The sequence below is a fragment of the Struthio camelus genome, chromosome 2 (assembly GCF_040807025.1).
Source record: "Struthio camelus isolate bStrCam1 chromosome 2, bStrCam1.hap1, whole genome shotgun sequence".
NCBI classification, from domain to species: Eukaryota; Metazoa; Chordata; class Aves; order Struthioniformes; family Struthionidae; genus Struthio; species Struthio camelus.
In genome coordinates, this window is record NC_090943.1 from 80,356,390 (window position 1) to 80,376,542 (window position 20,153).

The 20,153-nt window shown below is 40.4% G+C and overlaps 1 protein-coding gene across 27 annotated transcripts in view; it reads right to left on the reverse strand.

Annotated features, from left to right (window-relative positions):
• SEMA5A (semaphorin 5A) overlaps positions 1-20,153 on the reverse strand; it is a 315,141-nt gene that overhangs the window by 246,394 nt on the left and 48,594 nt on the right. Inside the window, exon 1 of one of the 27 annotated variants that reach the window (XM_068931371.1) lies at positions 16,385-16,493. The exons of the other annotated variants lie outside the window; for them this stretch is intronic. The gene's annotated coding sequence lies outside the window, so the exon portion shown is untranslated. Of the gene's footprint in view, positions 1-16,384; positions 16,494-20,153 lie in introns of those variants that run through there. 27 annotated transcript variants of the gene reach the window in all.

Here is a 20,153-nt window from a genome sequence, read left to right on the forward strand (position 1 = left end):
GGTCAAAGTGACAAGACAAGTTAGTGTAAATTTAACCTTTTCACTAATCACCACTGTTCTGCAGTCCAAAAGCATTGCTTACCTCTTGCCAAAAACTGCCGCAATTGCCAGAATAGTGAATTTTAAAGAACTATACGTTATTAAGAACATTGACAAAATGAGCAGAATTATCCATTCTAAAATAATAGAGATGCAGAAAAATTATTGTGGTCTTGCTCACATTGCAGTAATATTTTTCATGAAAACTTCAAAGGGAGGGAGGGGAAAAGGTGGCCTTTAACTTTCTGCAAATTACACAATTGATTTTTTTTTTTATTAATTAGTTTTGATGCAACTCCAATCTCTGAGTCTGAGTGTCAAACTTTCTCTGAAAAATATTTATTCTTGTCAGAGTGACAAAATTTGTCATTGTGGCTTTCTGGTTCACTGCATGCTGCAGGAAGGAAAACGTGTTACCACCTTAAGGAATCTCCATTCCTTTCCAAAATGCAATATTATGCTGCTTCCGTCACTTCCACCATTTCTACCTGTAAGAAAAAAGCATCCTCAACATTATTGCACCCGCTCTGACAAGAGAAGCTGCCCATGGAATATGGAGCTGTTTCCCCTTTGGAACTCTACCAAGTTATTTCATGTCCTGTCTAACTGATCCTGAAACCTAAGCCTCATATTCAAAGCTGATGTTAGCGCGTAAATCTTACGTGGTGTTCAGTGCGATTTCAGTTCTTCAGTATCAATGCCAATTTAGGAAAAACAAACAAACCACAAAACCCCAACATATATGCATCAGTCTGCACAAAACCCAAAAGAGTCACTCTCTTTCTTTCATTAACCAGAATACTACCACTTTATTTTCCAAAGAGGGCAAGTAAGCTAAGAATGGTCAAACCATAAAGTAAGGTTATCTACAAGAGAAATGCTAGCCAAAAGCATTTTTAGATATGTAACAATATATTAATATAATAAGCTTTATCTGATAGTTTGAAAGATTCACTAATTTTGGCAAAAGACTTGTAAAAATCAAGAAAACATCTACTTTTTTTTTTTTTTTTTTTTTTAAATTCAGACACATCTGCTTGCTTACTAGTGGACCAAGGAGAACGCCTGGCGTTATAAAACCTGGATTACATTCCTGCTAAACAACTGATTTGTAATGCAGCCTTGCTTTGTCACTCTTTCACCATTATAACATGGGAAGATGATACACAGCTGTTTCAGAACTGAATTTTTAATATATCCCAGTTTACTTAAATAAGATGCAAGTTTTAAAATATCTCAGTAAGCTGCACTATAAAAACTGCAATTCCAATTAAGGGTGAACCCTTGAGTATAGTGACAATTTCAGGAAAAGTAACTTTATGGTTACTTTCTCGCAATCAGAGCCCAGCTGCCTTTTGGAGAAACAGGACCGAGCAGACTCGCATAGGTACTGCAGATGCCAAAAAATAATGAAAAGACTAATCCTGGATATTGCAGCTGCTGCTAATGTGCATTGCCTAACAATGCAGAAAGTATTATAGTCACTATTGCCTTCAGCATGCACTGCTACAGAGAAAAAAAAATGAAAAATGATATGCAGTCTGGGAGAATCCAAGATGATAGTCTGCAGAAGAAAATAACTCAGTGCATATAGCTTGAGGTTACAAGAAAAGCATCTGCTAATATGCAGCAGGCTCCCATAATTGTGCAGCTGAAGTAATAATACCCCAGCAAAATGCCATTCAAATGTTCAGGGTTCAACAACTGTGCCAATTTTCATGCATGTCAGTTTGTTCCAAAAGCTGGCCGATCCACTTTGTAGTCTAAATACTTCAAAATGATTTTTTTTTTAAAAAAAATCATATCCACTACACTTTAAACACAGGAGGCCAAATTAAACCCTGGGTAAGTCTATTAATTTTAGCAGTGATATATCAGGGAAAAAATTGATCCAGAGTTCTAAATAATATTAGGGGCTTTTGGTGGGACATACATCAGAAAGTTTTAGACAATTTAAGTTCCCATCCCAAATGTACTGGAATCACGCACGCTAGAAAAATAAGCCAGAAAATTAGTAAGAGTTTTTTCAATCTACAGTGCTTTCACACTCTCCCTCTTAATTTTTGGCTTTGATTGTTCTCTTTCAATGATGGATGCTCTCTCTTCTTCCATCTCAGCATGCATGACAGAAAGACAAAATATATCTATCATCAGAGCCACAACACACAGCACGGTCCCCCTGGGACTGCAAATCGCAAGCTGACAGATGCCACCCCCTTACCACACCAATCTGCCTAGCTCTTCTCCTCTGCCTTCTGCATGAAGCTGAAAGTTGTTTTCTTTTCCAAGGTGGCTGGGGAGATAGCAACAAGAGGGTGGCTGTGATCTGGACATACTCCACCACTTGTCTGAAATACTCTTACTCCAGGCCAAATATTTTCCCCATCAGCGGTGAAGGCATCTGACACTTTGGCACTCCTCTAACAGCTTGTCCCTCCCTTTGCCACCCAACCCGCAGACGTCCTCCCACGCCCTGGAGTATTTGCAGTGCTGAAGCAATAGCAACTGCCTCGGGCAAAGCAAAGATACGGAGGTAAACACTTCAGTCCTAGGCAGCATCCCAGTGAGGGCACCCAAGGTAATAGCTGCCAAGCTCCTTCTCAACCCTCGACAGACTGCAACAGATCATTATTTTTTTGTCTTGTTTAGCACGAACAAAATTAGGGTAGGAGAAGAGTTAAACGGATGACTAAGATCGCTGCCGAGAATTTCACTGCACACCTCAGTCTGTCCTAAGTTGTTATTACAGGCAAACGTCTCTCCTCCGGGGTGCACCAGGTTTAAATGACAGAGCAGGGAGCAGAGCCCACAGCTGCATCGTGCCCCCAGCTAACCTCCCTCCAGAGCCCTCCCCCTGCCCAGGATCTCCAGCCTTTGCAGGACATACTCTTACTTCCGAGTGGCTGATTACGCTGATCTTATTTTACGTTGCCTCCATAGCTTTGTTGGGTTGGCTTTGTTTGTTTGCTTTAGGAAGTTAAACCGCTCTAGAAAAAAACTGTCACAGAAGAACATGATTTGCCTCAGTCTGCGTTTGCCACGCCGACGTCTTACGTATTCGCTTAAGAATACCTCTTGTTCAGTAACAAGAATACCTGGATCACGTTTTGCTCCTGTACTTCAGATTTGCTTCAGATACCTGTTGTGTGTAAAAACATAACTGCACCACAGACATCAAAAGAAAGCGAGAGGCTTTGAGAGTTGCTGTTGGGGATGACCTGGGGTTTTCGCACTGAAGAATTTGTGGGAATTCATGCAGAAAAGTATGCAAAAACATTAAGTGCATTATCCTGAGGGCTCCATTGGATGAAACGCAACGTTAACTTCAGTATCTGGTATTAGCTCTCTCTATCTTTGACAATTCACCATACAACACTTAACAATTTAAGTCACCATTAATAGTGCACATCAGTAACACACGCAGAACTAACGGCGGCAAACTGCCTGACAGACAGCAAACTGCTATTATAAACGCCTGCAGCAACATTCAGCTAACTGAGCTGCGACATAAAAGACTGCGCTTACCAGGACAGGATGGGAGGAGATATGCCCTGCATGCAAGCACTTACATGATTCCGCTCTTTCCGATCACTTGTAAGTAACGTACGAAAGAAAAGACATCTGATTTAGAGCATTTGCACTAGAGCACGCCCCTAAAATTTTCCTAGAACAAGCACGGGAATAAATAGCACAAACAAGGAGAAGAGAGAAGTAAGACGCACCCAGACTTGACACGGAAATCCCAGTGTTAAGACTGAAACTCCCTTCAGAAATATAAATAAAACTGGAAAAGTTGCCATGGTCTAAAATCCTCATCCTTCTTCAAAGGTAGCAGAACTTGACACGATACAACATAGGAAAGATGTGCACTGCAGATAATGCTGCAAGTTATTCAAGTTTTGCATAGGAAGAGGGTTCAGACTTCTCACAGTGGCTAAATACGTGCACCGAGCCTACAGTTAGGTGCCCAAGCTACCTTGGCCAGTGCTTTACCCGCTCACATCTCACTGCAGTCTCTAACTTTCTACAAGGATCAACCTTTTTCAGAACAAACGCATTTCGTTCTCCGTTCCCTTGTGCTTGAGGTAGCATTGACGCACAGTGACTGTTAATGAAAATTAGACCACGCAGAAGGTTATACTAAATTATTCCAGGAAAAAAACAATGTTAAAATAGTATTTAAACACAATATTAATAAAGTAGCAGTGTAAAAAATACGTATCGTTTTGAAAATAATAACAGCATTTTACAATTGTTAGCTCATCTGAGATGAAACAAATATGAACACATTATGAAATGGGAAAATACCCATTTCAACTCCCAGACTATTTTAAATTTCTGCTTTACCTATGCTATGCGCTAAAAGTGAGTATAAACATTGCTTGTGGCTCCAGATCAGATGCAACTGCATTATAAGATGACTTTGGGTTCCCCCTGCAATGTTTTTTCACATTGATTCTATTGTGAAAAGGATGATCGATGATGATAGGCCTGCTTTCACAAAGATTAAGAATTTCTGACAGATAATTCACATATTTAGGGGGTTTCTGCTCTACCTTAATCAACTTAAAATGATTCAACTGTTGGAGCTCGTCTCAGAATTACACTATGCCGTTAATAACAATACACTTCAAATTCAATTCTTTTTATTCTTTCTGGATATTTTTAGAAGTGTAAAATATTTAGCCTTTCCAAGATTTTCAGTGAATAGGAAAATCTTGTCTTCCAAAAAAAAGTTTCTAATCAATGTTTGTGTTAGTTCTTCTATTCTTTTTCCCTCCTTCATCCTCTTTTATGCTTTTTTCTTATTCCTCATTCCTTTGTCAGTGCTGGAAAGGAAACCAAACGCAGTTTATCTCCTACCATCAGCACTCAACGCCAGTCAAAAAAAGGCAAAAGATGGCAACATCAAAAAATGCCTTTTGCCTTTGTTTGCGTCCATATGCTTCTAGGCAACGAATTAACTTGAGATGGTTACTCCAGTGAGATGGTTACTCCAGTGAGTCCAGATACCATTCAACGTATTAACTGGGTTGTACCTAGAGGATGCATCTCTCAGACCACATATCCTCAGTTACTCAAGATCAGATTCTGAATACGTAAATATTACGCTAAAACACGTTCTTCCTTACTGTAACTTTAAGCTATCTCACAGTGCCTCATCAGTCCTTAACTACTCTCCTAAGGACACAGCTCGGATTCAGCAACAACTCGGAAGCATGTTTCCCCTATCAACAAAAAGAGATATTTCATATGGTTTTACAAATTGCTACAAAACTGAGATAAAGGTTCTGAAGGAACTGAAAGGTTTCTCTTTTCCCTTGTCGGACCACGCTCCTCCCCAGAACAGCCATGGGCCTTGTGCTTTGTGTTTCAAGATTGAAATTAGGCGGAGAAAAGAGCTGACAGGGCAATCAGCATGGTTTGAGACACAAAACTGGGCAGTTCTGGAGTCAGAGTCCAAATAGAGCAGGGAAAATAAATATGAGCACTCTTATTTTTAATTCATTATGCAAATCTCTCTATGGAGGGCTGATCCTAAGTCTCCGAGCAGTTAGAATGGACTTTCAATGCACAAGGTAAAACAAAAGCTCAGTAATTACTTAATCTCCTATAACTAAATGACAGAGCCTTCCGTCTCAAAAAAATACGAACAATAAAAGAAAGCAACAAATGCTTCTTGGTACACTAGTGTTTGGGGTACAGGTTGCCTGCCTTTTCACAGGGTACAAGGATCATCTATTTTTATGCTGGGTACTCAAAACTATGCCTCATTTTCATATGTAACATTAGTGGGAAGGAACATCGGAGACTCGAAGTACAAAAGCAGTCCCCAATAGAAGCATTAAGGCAGAGCAGTGAAGAGAAAAATCTTGATTCAATAACAGAAACAGTACAGAAAATAAAAACTAACATTGCAATAGAAAGGGAATGACAGGTCATCAAGAGGGAGCACCAAGCACCAAACTTGGCACCAAGTATCTCATTCCTGTCTACACATCTTCACATGCTTAAAACTGCAATACAAGACAATGTTCTCTGCCAGCTCCTGACAACTTCCCAATTCATAGCTCACTTCTGAATCTCATGAAGCATCTGTAAATGAGAAGAGTCATCACAGACAACTGGTGACTTACAATTCTGACAGGCAAGCCATGCGCCTTATGGTTTCCACTTGTTTTTGAACAAGGTAGTATTTATCATAATTCCTAAAAAAGCATATCTTTCTGGGACTTAAGACATTTGTTACTGTTATACGGTTAAGTGCTTTCCTTACAATTTGTAAATTAAACCATCTTTATCAATAAAAACAAAAGTTAGAGCAGTAAGTGAAAGCTAAAGAAGAACGTTACAGTCAACACAGTATTTTCTCTATAGACCTGAAAGCCTATTGAGTGACACTGTCAGGAACGTCAAAAGGCGTCTTTTTGACAACAGTACAGCAAAATCAAGCTCCTTTTCCAAGTGCGTCATCCGCACAATGAGGTGCAAACAGTCAGGAAAAGCAACTAGTCATACCGAACAGCACAGTGTCTCAATTCCCCAAAGCGGGTATGGGAAATCTTGCAGAAAAATCTGTATAAAAAAATCCAGACCTACATAGTGCTGCTAACTATACGAGCATGTAGAAAGACTCCTGGGCCTGTAGGTAGCATCCTGCCTGGGCTCCCCAAGGCAAGAGCAGCCGCCAGTGAGGGCAGCTGGGGCCTGGCCAGCCCAGGCACAGCCTCACCTCCCCAGCCTGCCAGTGATGCCCGTGCGCAGCCTGGCTCTCGTCAGCCATCTCCTCCCGCCCGCAGCACTGAGGCCCTGGGCACTCCACTCCACCCCACAGCAACACACTGCGCCCTCACCCCGCATCTCAGAGAGGGCGGTCAGGGCAGCAGGGACGCCTGGGACACGATGGACATGGCCACAGTCAGAGTCCTCCCCCCACAGTGCCCAAGCACACCACAGCCAACTCTCCAGCCCTTCCATCCCCTTCCAGTCCCTCCAGGCCTTGATACAGGGACTTCTGCAGAATATCTCTTGTGCCTACCAGACCAGACTACGGGGCAACCTCTTGGTTGCCTTCTGGGAAACCAGCACTCCCTGTTCCCTCTCTGAAGGGCTTGCACACACATGCAGGCAGCATGGGGAATAAACAGGAGGAATTAGAGACGCGTATGCAGTTGCAGGGCTATAAACTCATTGTGGTTACAGAGACATGGTGGGATAGCGCGCATGACTGGAATGCTGGATGGCTACAGGTGCTTCCTAAGGACCTTCCTTAGGTCATCCTTAGGTCCTTCCTAAGGATGGGCCAGGAAGGCGAAGAGGGAGAGTCGCCCTCTACGTGAGCGAGCAGCTGGAACGCTTGCAGCTCTGCCTAGGGGTGGATAATGGTCTGACTGAGGGCTGATGGGTAAGGATTAAGGGGCAGACTAACGTGGGTGATGCTGCTGTGGGTGTTTGCTACAGGCCCCCTGATCAGGAAGAAGCGGATGAGGCCTTCTACAGACCTCATCAGGAAGTAGCCTCATTTTTGCCGGCCCTGGTTCTCATGGGGCACTTTAACCACCCCAATATCTGCTGGCAGGACAACACAGCCAGGCACAAGCAATCCAGGAGGCTCCTGGAGAGCATCGATGACAACTTCCCGAGACAGGCGAGAGAGATGCCAATGAGGAGAGGTGCTCTGCTGGACCTCATACTTACAAACAAGGAAGGGCTGGTTGCGGATGCGAAGGTTGGCTGCAGTGACCATGAGATGGAGGAGTTCAGGATCCTGCAAGGAGGGAGCAGGGCAGAAAGCAAGATCACATCCTTGGACTTCAGGAGAGCTAACTTTGGCCTCTTTGGGGAACTGCTTGGAAGAATGCTATGGGATAGGGCCCTAGAAGGAAGAGGGGTCCAAGAAAGCTCATTGGTATGCAAGGATCACCTCCTCCAAGCTCAAGAAGGGCGCACCCCAGGGAACAAGAAGTCAAGTAAAGGGGGCAGGAGACCTGCATGGAAGAATAAGGAGCTCCTAGCAAAACTCAAACAGGAGGAGGAAGGGAACAGAAGGTGGAAGCAGGGCCAGACCACTTGGGAGGAACAGAGGGATGTCGTCCGAGTATGCATCCAAATGGAAGACCAAGGCCCAGCTGAAGTTTAATCTGGCAAGGGATGTCAAGGACAGCAAGAAGGGCGTCTTTAAATACATCGGTAACAAAAGCAGAGCTAGGGAAAACACCGTCCCACTGCAGAATGGGGCAGGGACCCTGGCAACAAAAGACAAAGAAAAGGCAGAGATAGTGAAGGAGAGGTGCCTGAGAACTGGAAGAAAGCCAGCATCACTCCAGTCTTCAGAAAGGGCAAGAAGGAGGACCTAGAGAACTACAGGCCCATCAGCCTCACCTCAGTCCCTGGAAAGGTGATGGAGCAGCTCATCCTGGATACCATTTCTGAGCATGTGAAGGATAAGGTGGTGATCAAAAGTAGTCAGCGTGGATTCACACAGGGGAAATCATGCTTTACCAACCTGGCAGCCTTCTCTGATGGAACAACTGGCTGGGTAGCTGAGGGGAAAGCAGTGCAGGTTATCTACCTCGACTTCAGGAAGGCTTTTGACACTGTCTCCCATCACATCCTCAGAGGCAGGCTGAAGAAGGGTAGGCAGGAGGAGCAGACAGTGAAGTAGGCTGAAAACTGGCCAAATGGCTGAGCTCAGAGTGTTGTGATCAGTGGCACAGAATCTAGTTGAAGGCCTGTAGCTAACAGTATCCCCCAGAGCCCTGTCTGGCGTCCAGTCCTGTTCAACTTGTTCACTAGTGACCTGGATGAAGGGACGGAGTGCCTCCTCAGCAAGTTTGCTGAGGATACAAACCTGGGAGGAATGGCTGATACAGCAGAGGACTGTGCTGCCCATTCAGAGAGACCTCAACAGGCTGAAGAGATGGGCAGGGAGGAACCTCCTGAGGTTCAACAAAGGGAAGACCAGAGTCCTGCACCTCGGGAGGAATAAGCCCATGCACCACTACAAGCTGGGGGCTGACAGGGAGCTACTGGAGCAAGTTCAGCAAAGGGCCACAAGATGATGAAGGGACTGGAGTATCTCTCATACGAGCAAAAGCTGAGAGCGCTGGGCCTGTTCAGCCTGGAGAAGAGAAGGTTCAGCGGGAACTGATCAATGTGCACAAGTATCTGAAGGGAAGGTGTCAAGAACACATGGCCAGACTCTTCTCCGTGGTGTCCCTGGTCTTCTCGCTGGGCAACAGGCACAAACCGAAACACTGGAAGCTCCGTCTGAACATGAAGAAAAACTTCTTTCCTGTGAGGGTGACTGAGCCCTGGAACAGGTTGCCCAGAAAGGCTGTGGAGTCTCCTTCCTTGGAGATATTCAAAACCTTCCTGGATGCCATCCTGTGCAACGTGCTCTAGGTGATTCTGCTTGAGCAGGGGGTCCCTTCCAACCTCAACCATTCTGTGATAGACTGTATGGTGACATTGTCCATTCCTTTAGGCATCTTCTCCCGTTTTGCATTAGCCTCTTTTCCGGCAAAGAGATTAGGTCAGACCTTTATTAAAATACTCTTTTACTTTTCTTTGTGTCTAAGTTTTAAAGAAAGAAAATAGTGGCAAAAGTCAGGACACAAACATAAGTTCTACACCTTTATAACATACTTCATAGAAATTATCTCAAAACAAACTTCACCTTCATTTGCATCAGCATAACCAAAGGGAGCTGCTTGGTTTTCTTTCAATTTATTTTTACCAATACACTACTTCTGATGTGTGGTCTACTTACTTAGAGAATGAAATTGGTTAAGGATGCCAGAGCTGTCCCCTTGGTGGCAAAGGAACAAGGAGAGCTGCGGAGTTGCAGCCATGGTAAAAATTCCATTCAGGTCAACTGTAAGAATTCCCACTGCTCTCCACAAAAAAACAAACAAACAAGACCGGAATTCATTCAACTCCAGCTTCAGCCTTTCAGTGTCTATAATTACTCCCAAAGGACTAATGAGGAAGCCAATTCTCCATCTCATAAGAAATGCTGACAATCAGCAAGTGAGACACTTGGTACTGCGCAGCAAGATGAAGCTAGCCCTTAAAACACTGGGAGAGGGAGTGAGGGAAGTGGATTTTTAATGAATGCAACGTTTCCAATAGTTCCACACTAAGAAAGAAAAACATTCATCTGCTCAGCCCTTCTCCTAAGACAGTTCTATTTTTAAACTATTTGTTTCATGGAATGGCTCTATTTATTACATATTACAAAATGCTGTAAGACCTTCCGAAACTAATGGGATTTGAGAACAGAAATGGAGGAGAATTATCTGTTGCAGAAGAACGATTGTGAATGGATTTTGACAACTTGGACAAGTTACACTATTCCAATTCTTTACTTCATCATCCAAATGGAGTTTCCAGATTTGTCTAGAATAGACTTACCTAAAGATATTAGTAAGCTTTTCTCTGCAAGATAATAATTGCATTTGGTCTTCAAGAAAATTCACAGAGATTCAAAATACTTTGATATTTATTGAAATATTAGATGTTCTTCCTCTTTAGAGGGGAAGAGAATCTAATACACATGCTCAAAGATTCACTGCAGGAATGACTCTTTTTTGAGATGCAATACATATCATGGACTCTGAACTAAAGACATACCAAAAAAAAAGAGCAATCAGCATCTCTGAAGTCTTATGCAAAACCATTCACAATAAACCACCTCCTAACAAAACTAATCTAGTAAAGCTTGATTCACGGCCCACTTTTAAGAGAGTACTTAAAGTTTTACTGCACTGTTTTAGTGATCTAATTTTACATTGTAATTTTTCATTATTTATCTTAGTTCCTTAATGAGAACCTTAAGTTCTCACTTCAATGAGCAACAAAGATAAAGGTGAGATGTCTTCTGGAGTTCTCAAATATTTTTCTGAGGCTACGCAAATTAAACTTAGAGTACCATGGCAACTCTTCCAAAATGTCACACTTGGAAGGCAAAGAGTTTTCTCCAACAGATATTCAAAGCAACAACTAATTTAAAATGCTAGTACCTCATCCTGCAGACAGCAATCTGAGTTCCCTCCTGATCTTTGGTAAAAAAAAAAAAAACAAAAACAAAAAAAAAACAACCTGACCCTGCCAAACAGCTCAAAGAATCACTTCTATGTCATGGATTATTAAACAGAACAGGGAGGATGAATACTTTTAAAATATAACAGAAGGCTGCAAGTCAATAAAAACAGCCCAGCCAGCATTTATTTTACTAAACTCTCACTGAAGACCTAACAAAATTTGGTCTTGTCCGCCACAAAAGACAGACAATACTTACAGCTATTTCTACGGTTGTCCTGACTCATGTTTCTCAACCTGTCTTCCCATCTTCTAGAATGTCAGTTTTAACACTAAGGATTAAGTAAGCAGAAGTAAAAATAAAAACAAAAATATCCTAAACACAGGAGTTGATCATTTTATTTCATTTTACAAGGTGTGCTTGGATAGGTATAATGCACAAAATACAAGAAACTTGCATGCAAGAGAGATGTACGTGCTATTGCTAACTCCATGTCCCATCATCACTGTCTCCCTTAAAATTCTAACATATTACTGATCAAAATCATCCAAACCGTTGTTTAAAACGCTTACAATATTTTACCATAATAAAAAAACCTGCGCAAGTCGATAGATATTTGCAATTAAGATCCAGTGACAAGCTGTTGAATCTCTAGTCCCGGACCTCAGGTACAATTTTTTCCAGAGTTTAACGTCAACAAACTGATACTTTTTAAGAATAAAAAGTCAGTAGCACGCATTAAAATAACGAACTCAGCCACAGTCTCAGGGCTAGATTTTAAAGAACCTTAGTTTTCTAGAACGTAGGCACCCACATTGCATTATCATCTAGGCTTCTCCCATGGCTCACAAAGTAGGTCTCTTCAAGAGATGATGCTTCATCGTAGCCTAGGATAACTGCCTGGTAGTTACAAGAAACAAATATTGCAAAAAGAGGCACACAAAGAGGGCCACAGTCTTTGCAGCAAGCACACAAATAGCCTGAGTAGTTTTTCAGTGTTACAGGAAACCAGCACAAATTCCTTCTTCAAAAAAGAAAATGAAGGCTAGGAAGAGTGACTGTGTGAATGATAAAATATTCGGAATCAGTTCTTGCAATTAACCAGATTGCCATCAAGATGTTTAATCCTAATCTATTTTTATGGTGCCAGTAACAAAATACAATTTACTGAGATCTGATTACAAAAAGCAGCTGTTGCTCCAGAAAGGTGAAAAAAACAAATTCGGTATGACAAGGAGCAGAGAGTGCTTTGTGTTCAATCTACACCATTTTCCTCACTAGTAGTCCTCAGAATTGATTTGGTGTCCCCTTTTTAGCAGCAGCTGTTTGGAAGGAAGACTTCTTTGGGAAGCTGTACGAGGAGCTGCTCTGTGCCAGGCATAAGCACCCTAATTTTTCAATCTGGGTTTTGAAAAAGCTAAATTCTCTTTAGCAACGTGGCTGGAAATAGCAATTTCTTTGTAGTTTAAAACCTTCTCTAAGCACTGGTAAGAGTCATAAATAGTCCAGCACTTAGCCAGATGAAGGGTATCAGATGCAAAACAAGACTTCCTTCCTCTTGAGAACTAAAACAGAAAATGAAGGGGGTTAAAAAAAGAAAAAAGTACTAGAACTTCTCTCCTCCTAAGCACATCAAGAGCAACCAAGGACAGCCAGGACATCTCCAAAAACACAGAACGTGTTCAACCACTGCCAGCCTCCTCCTGCTTTGTCCCAGACTTCACATGGGCTGAGTGAGCTCCAAGACAAAGAAAGTTTGAGGGAAGAAGGAGAACCTGAGACCAGAAACAAGTTTAAACTGACCCATCTGTAATAACAAAGGCACACACACTTATACCACAATAACCTTTTAATTTAAATAAAACATCAGTTCTAAAAAAAAAAAAAAAACAAACTGTTTTGGTTCTTTTTCCTTCATGAAGATTATGGAAACAACAGAAATTGAATTTCTGGCTTTCACAAAATTTTTTGCACACAGCACTAAGGAAGATTTTTAAAAGTAGTTTGAAAAGATGCATAAATGTGACTACTGCTGAATTTTAGACTCCCATAGTTAAAACTACATTGAAAGTGTTGAAAAATTTACCTGAAGGCACTTTGTAAAACAATTTGCATTTTATTTCTTGGGAACATTTCCTGAGAAATAAAGCCATTTTCTAGATGTCTATTTCCTGAAGGCATAATTGTCATAAATCATTCCAGATCTTTTAATTTTTGAAATTCTCTTTTTTTTTTTTTTTTTTTTTTTAAAGTGGAAGGGATGTTCTTCTTTCAGAACCCAGTTATAACTTCTTACCTCAGCAGCTACTTTTCTAAAGCCTCTCCCCCTGCCATTCCCCCGACATTTTCACAAGTTGTTAGCATACTGTATGTTTTCCACAAAGGTAATTTTCAAAGTCACTCTACGGGTCAACTTGCTGGAGAAGATGAAGGTCATGGACAGACATCAGCACAAGGAACACTACATATAGGCACTTGCTCATACCAAAATACGGAAAGCAGCAGAAACTCAAGACCTTTTATCTAATGTGTGAACAGTCTGTCCACATCCATTTTCTGACAGTCTGGTCCTTCATACTCATCTATGAGGGACTTGAGAGGTGAAACGCAAAGGATCTGCAATTACTACAGCATCTCTCACCAGCCACAAAACAGCCGGTCGTGACCTATTCTTATCCATCAGCATGTGGCTGCAAAAAAACGTTGTCACAGCACATCTTTTTCACTAAGGCACCATTTCCATCCCTTTTCTGAAGGTTTCAGCTGCGCTAGAAACAAAATTTGATGTTCTTTACTTTCAAGGCCTATATGGAGTATTTTCGCTTCCTCTCCAATCAGCCATCACTTTCACTTCCTACCTGCCTTTGCATCCAGCCACAACTGCTCATCTACCATCGGGCCTTTCTGCCGTTCAAGCTCTCCTAAGAGAAGCTGCATGTCAGCATCTTCAAATCCCTTTACTGTTCTCCTATGGTTCTTTGCTACGATGTCATAAAAAAGCTAGCACAAACACCTTGGTTTATAACATAAGACAAATTTGTTTCACTATTCCTTCGTACTCCCTTCTATTCGTAATCCATGTGTTTATTTTGAGATGGAAACGTTTTGCTTTGTTGCTTTTTTCGTCTGCGGTTAACAGAACATTCCATGATTGCGGCTCTTCGTTAATACAGGTCTCCCTTTTGCCCTCTACTTAAAAGGCACAATATGACAGTCAGGGACCACTCATACAAGAACTACCCTTCGCAAAAAAAAAAAAAAAAAAAAAAAAGAGACATACAACAATAAAATGTTAATATGTTCATTAAGAAGAAATCTGCATAAAACATTTATAGTTAGTATATAGCATATAACGCTCTGTACAGAGCCAAGTAAGCAATCCAACATATATCGGAACACTTGCATATGTAAGTGACATATATCGGAAAGTGAGCCACTGAAAAATGGCAGATTAACCCCAGCTACTATGCTAGCATAAGCATGAAACCCAGGGCCTTCTAGAGAATAGATGCAATTTATTAGGGTTTTTTTTTTTTTTTTAATGTAAAAGGCTATTATCATATTTAAAGAGATATAGTCATCTAAGACAAAAAGGTTGGTTTGTTTTGTAAAAACAGAACACAGTAAATATGTTGTTGAATTGTGGACAAGAAGTTGCATTAGCTGATTAAAACTTAATTGGCATATAGCAAGCAAAGGCAAGTAATAATAAAACTTACGGGAATAAAAATAAGTATCACAGCTTCGCACAGCAGCCAGAGCCCCTCACTCTCCATTACAATTCCCAGTAGGTTAGTCTAATTCCTTACAAAAGGAAAGCATCAACAAACAATAGAAGATGGAAATATTTAAGAAAACTCTTCATATAAAGAACAATCCTCTTTTCATGATTAATCAAAAATCCCTTTCAGTAAGAAACAATACTTATTATTTCCCATTCATGCTACTACTATATCACGAACAGAGATTAAAAATAATCTCAACAGCTATGAGAAAGTAGTTCCATATTAAGAGTTCATTAAAGATGCACAGCTTTATACATATCCCAGTGAAAAGCAACCTAAAATACCACAATACCCGTCTCTGTGTTCAATGCTAAGCATTTCAGTTGTCTCATTGATTTCTGTAAGCTCAAATAAAATATTCTTTTAAGGTATTTTTGTAATATTATGAAAATAGTGGGTCACTTTCTGATACTAGAGCCACAGTGATCCACATAGCAGGCTTGTACAATTAGAAATAATCCAGTTATAATTTACAAACGAGTAATATTCAGATATCACTTAGGTTCACAGAATAATCGAGGTTGGAAGGGACCTCTGGAGGTCACCTAGTCTAACTCCCCAGCTCAAAGCAGGGTCAACTAGAGCAGGTTGCTCCGGGCCATGTCCAGCTGGATTTTGAGCACCTCCAAGGATGCAGACTCCGCAGCCTCACTGGGCAACCTGTTCCGGTGTTTGACAGCCCTCATAGTGAAAAATGAGGATTATCTTTAATAAATGATATGGTTTGAAAGATTGCACGGGATTACCGTCCATAAAAGTTAAAATGAAGAATACAGGGAGCACAAATGCCTAGCCGTCATGGAGAAAATAATGCCGAGCAACAGCAGCCAGAGGCGGGGGGGGGACTGTTCTGTAAGCTCAGGTCCTTACTTCCAAGTCCTGAGCAGCTCCTACAAGGCTAGCCAAGTCCCACATGCATATGCCAGGAAGTTCACATAACACTCCTCTGAGCATCTTAAGACTAAGAAATAAAAATATCATAGGCTTTTTTTTTTTTTTTTAAAAAGACTGTCTTCAAGAAATCATTTTTTACATAAAAGTATGGTCTAGTATCTCTATACAGCCACACATATTATTTTGCTAAGGTAGTGATAGAGGAATCGGATATTTCTTCCCTTTAGATTGTTTTCCTTAAAAACTAAGAAAGAAAGGTAAAATCATGCATCTTCTTGGCTCGTTACTTCATCTTTATTAGTATCCCTCTTAACTCTGTTTCTGTAATGCTTTCCGTATATTAAATGATGTGTGGTCACTTACTGTAAAAAAGATTTGATATATCAACATTCATACATGCTTTACATACTCATAAAACGTGCACTTGTGTCATAAACCTAAAACCACAAATAAGACACCTGAGATACCCTGTACACATTCTAGCATACTAAAACAAATATCTTTTTCCTCTTTAAGTGCCTCAAAATAGTATTTATTAGATGAATGATTACAACAATGTAGTTGTTGACACTTCCAATTTCAATTTAATTTTGCTTTTTAAGACAGGATCTTTGCAACTTACTGTGTTTGTGCTTTCAATCTGAGACGTATCTGAGCTAATTCACTATATATCTTCTAAGGCAGAATGTTGTCATCTAGCACGCACGGTCACGGATGGTGTACTACTATCACTGTGTATCAAATAAAAACAAATACCACATCAGGATTGTTTTGCTCTACATAATACCTGGCAAAGTTTTCAGTGTGATGGCCACTTCAAAGGTTGCAAAGGAGAAGGTATTATAGAGATAACTTACACTAAGCCTATCCAAATATCAATAAGGAAGTCTCCTTCTCATCATTTATGCATCTGAAGCCCTTTTCTCTATAAAGGTGGTCTTCCGCCAGCCTAAGATTGCCAACTAAACTGCCTACCTTGGCTTACATTATGAAAAACAGGAACAATAAGCAAACTTTTACAAAGGATGGGGCGAAAGTTAGCAATGACTTACCGTTTTTACAATTACAGAAAATACAGACTTGCTGAAATGCATATAGTAAGAAAGGCAAATTTATTTATTTCCATTTATAAAAATCTGTCTCATCAGAAAGAAGTAGTTACATACCCACATTCCTTGATTTCATGAATAATGAATGGTATCATGATTGACATCATCACTTAGTTTTGAATACAAAGAGCATTACATGACTAACTCAGTGTAAGCATACTGTGCTCTTAATTCCTTGCACATGGGTATTTCTAACAAGTGTTCTGGAATAAAAGTATTCTGAAATAAACTGATATTGGAGGCAGAAGTCAGTCAAGTAAAAATTAAGTGTTTTTAGCATTTATTACCATCATGCAATCAAAAGAGAACTACCAGAAATCCTCTTTCCGCCCAGCAATTTTTTTTTTTTTTAAATACAAAGCTTCTCCTTTTTGCTTGTTATTTAACAACAAAGAAGCACACTGGATATCTGATCAATTACTTAATGCTTATAGAATGCAAAGTGCAAACTTTGCTGTTATTATTAACCACTATTACATTCATCATTAAACGTCCATAACAACATGTTCTTTTAATAATACTATTTGTCAGTCAAAACGTAATCAGTAATTCTAGTACTTCTGCAGGCTGGCTGAGTTATTGGGGACGTGGGCATAGGGGCTTTCACAGCTGCTTGCTGTTCTGTAGAGGAGAAGCGCCTTCAGAAAATGCATTTAAGTCTGCAATAACATATCACATCAATAGAGAAAAATCTCACTTTCTAGAAACCTCTACCCCTGCGGTATGAGTAACACAGGGGAAAGAACTAGCCAAAAAAACTTAACCTCTAGAACCCATATACAGATTATAGGGTAGATGAAGTTAGTTATTTCTCATATGGCCAGTCCTCACATACCACCTGCATTTCCAGTGATACAGATACCACTACTCAATGACATTCACGTTCTGATTTCCCATAATAAAAAAAAAAGTACATTTCATTTTTTAAGGGGCCAGGGAGTTTTTCCTGATTCTGTACTCCAAAGTGTTTACGTATTTGGCATCTATTAGGATGGCACAGATTTGAGCCAGACAGTCCAAGTTTGACTTCAGACTGGATCTACCCAAGATTTATCTAGGCACTAGCATTTATTTATGATTGAAATGCAAATACAATAATCTTAACAGCTTATATTACAGCTATTTTCTAGTTATTCTTCTAAACTTGCACCTAAACTATTCCAATCTGACCAGCCCAGTGTTCCACAGTATCTACTATTTTATCAGTATCTTGTTTCCTTTTTTTTTTTTTTTTAAAATGAGACTGGAACTCATAAAAATATGGTTCCCTAAATTTTATCTCTCTCCAGTTTCATACACTGAACACATATCAATCACTTTAGAAAACTAAGAGGCTTCATTTTAAGTTATAAATCCTTAGAGCTGTAAATATCATCTCACATACTCTGCTCCTGCAACATCTTGCACTTTTGAAACATCAGAGCAGACTTTAAATAAATACAGCTCATCCTTGTCCCCCCCTCCCACCACGGTCACTGCAGCTCGACTATTATGTACATGCATACACGCTCCGACAACACACCCAGTACAGCAGGAATCTTCTACCCGACTCCACATACACTACTTTCTGCCCTCTTTTACCTTAAGAGAGCAAGCTCTTATTTTTTTTTTTTTATTTGCATATATATGAAAATATGATCTCCTCAGTTCACGGTGCTCAGAAATCCACGGTGAAAATAAAACATATCAATTCAACTCCGCCTTGAATAGCGGAACATAAGGGCAAAAGACATTGTTTCCACTGATGCTTATCTCACATGATTCTTCATGGAACTTCATTGTTTTGCTAATCAGCTTGAGAGCATTATTCCTCTCTAGTTGACTGTTTTACTGCCGTGAAGCCATTGTACAATTGACCTAAAATATGGAGGTTACAAGACCCTTTTGTTAGGCTCTACTTTCTTATATCTTCTTACAAGAAGAAACAACTCTCTTTCAAACAGATGTTTCAAGAAACTACTGAGATAAGTAGAAAATGTATTATATGGCAAGTACAATCCAAAAGATGCATGTCCCCAGCATCAACGACACGCTGTTGAAGTCGGTAAGTAAAAAGCAAGGATGGTTGTGATAATTAACTACCTCAGTTTGCCTCATGATTCTCAGCTAATACATCTGGGGAAAAGTCAATGCATTAAGGATATACTAGCCCTATACTGGACCTAAGCACACTGAGCTGAGTGATCGTTCTTCATCAAAATCAATGTCAAAATATCCAAAGTACTTCGTTACCAATGAAATAGGCTGCTCACTTCACATAGACTAACAAAGTTAAAAATCACCATTTCCAAGCCACCACCTGTGTTTCAAACAAGAGTTAGTATTTGTTAGTAATAAAAATGAAAACCATAAACTAAGTTAACCAGCTATTTAATACAAAAAAGAGCTTTTCAAAAAATGAACTTTTCATGCTTTCAAGAGCAGATATCCAGCAAACATAGTAAAGCATACAAACACATCACAAAAAAAAAAAAGATTACCACTGAATGCATCTATTCAAAACAGCTGTTTGCAAATTAAAAAGCAAAAAGTAGGGAAGTTAAAAGCACAAGTTTCATTTTTATATCTAGAACAGCCATTAGGACTGTGAGCAGGTGTGAAGTTTACAGCACCCCTCGCTGGCATACAGGGCCGTGGGAGGGTCACGGTTCAAGCAGGGACAGCACAGCACACGCCAGCACTTGAATTTCTGCCAGTACTGAAATAGTAGTTACGACTAAAAACTGCATCAAGTTTTGGCCAGAGTAGATCTTGACAACTGAACTGCACTGAAAAAGTTCAAGTGAAAATCATACCATGTGTAGCATTCACAAAGCAATATATTAAAACCACTTATCTCGGCTAGTATTTGAAGTTTAAAAGCAGATTTTAACTCTACCTTGCAGGTATCCTTAATCTTCCAGTTCCTCTTTCACATATCTCTGCTCATGAAAACTCAGGAGGGCCTGATAGTTCCAGTAAAGACTCAGACAAACCCAAAAAGCCAACCTGGGCCTGGCCCTAGACCCAATCCCATCCATCTCCCCAAAAGCCTGGAAGTACAGTGCTAATACACCAAATGATTATTCTTACAGTTTGGTCCAGCAGAATAACAGCCAGGGCATTTGCACACCACTACACTAAGTTAATGGAGATCTTAATCTGATCTGGAGAAGGGGAGGGTGAGTGGATGTCTACACCTACAAAGCCAAAACCTCCAGCCACGTCTCTGACTCAAACTTCCTTCTTAATCTACCCTCAGCCCAAAATGAAATATTAATAACTTGCAGGGGACCTCCTTTG